Source organism: Poecilia latipinna, unplaced genomic scaffold (assembly GCF_001443285.1).
Source record: "Poecilia latipinna isolate Pla-1442-1.1 unplaced genomic scaffold, P_latipinna-1.0 Scaffold8709, whole genome shotgun sequence".
NCBI classification, from domain to species: Eukaryota; Metazoa; Chordata; class Actinopteri; order Cyprinodontiformes; family Poeciliidae; genus Poecilia; species Poecilia latipinna.
In genome coordinates this window covers 1-1,141 of record NW_015121325.1, presented here as the reverse complement: position 1 = coordinate 1,141, position 1,141 = coordinate 1, and the positions used below count along the sequence as shown (strand labels likewise).

The 1,141-nt window shown below is 34.4% G+C and overlaps 1 non-coding gene across 1 annotated transcript; it reads left to right on the top strand.

The window, feature by feature from the left end:
* Window positions 1–413: 413 nt before the first annotated feature.
* Window positions 414–487, top strand: trnaf-aaa (transfer RNA phenylalanine (anticodon AAA)). Its single transcript has one exon. It is a non-coding gene; the product is annotated as a tRNA-Phe (tRNA).
* Window positions 488–1,141: the final 654 nt, after the last annotated feature.

Here is a 1,141-nt window from a genome sequence, read left to right as displayed (position 1 = left end):
CTACTGAGGATTGCACTCAGATGCCTGGATTCAGAGTACAGACTAGCCCATTGACCTTATTGGCAACAATCTATTTACGTTGATTTCATATATATTGAAGTATATTATTTTTACAAATATGCTACAATTACAATATGAGCACGTTTGTCAAGATCATGTATGATTTTCTTAGATCGATGGGAAGACCATACCAAGGTTGTGAGTTCTATCCCCATCGTGCCCAATCAGACAATCAAAACTTCAAAATTAAAAAGAGTGGAAAAAGAAACACTTCAAAAATAAAATCAACACTGGAAAATATACCTCTGGCATGTTGATTTTGAAAAACATTAGAATATGAGGCCTTTCCTGAAAACTTCATTGTAAGATCATGTCAGTTTTTCTTAAATCCATGGAAACTTAGCATTCTGTGTGGCTGGTTAGCTCAGCTAGTTAGAGCGTAGTGCTAAAAATGCCAAGGTCATGGGTTCAATTCCCATGCTAGCCAGTTGAAATATGAATTGGTTCAGACAATCAACTTCAAAGTAGTGAGAGGATTTAAGTTAAAACCTTTCATACATTGCTTTTGGAAGACAAAGGAATGTCAGCACTTTTATCAAATCGTAATTGTGGTAAAATCATGAAAGTTCTTCTTAAATCCATAGAAACTCAGCAGTTTGTAAGGTAGGTTAGCTCAGGAGTTTGCAGCGTGGTGCTGGTAACGCTGAGGTCATCGGTTCAATCCCCATACTGGCCAGTTCATATCTATGGTGTTTCAGATAATCAACACTTCAAATTACAAAAAGGGTGAAAAATAAAATTAACACTTCAAAATATAAAATGGTTCAAAAATAAATTCAATACTCAAATTAAAAATTGGTTCAAAAATAAAATAAACTCTTTAAAATGAAAAATAGTTGTAAAGTATACCTTTATGCAAGTTGATATTGAAAAACATTAGGATATGAGCGCTTTTGTTACGATCATCTAAGTTTTTAGCAAATCGATGAAAACTCATCACTCCAGAAACTTATCCAATTTGCTGGTAGATGATCCAAAAGTTATCAGAGACTAATGTCAACCATGGGCATGGAACAATGTTAAATACTTATACCACAGATCCTCTCAGAGAGCACAGTAACTTGGTGAACAAACTGTCAGA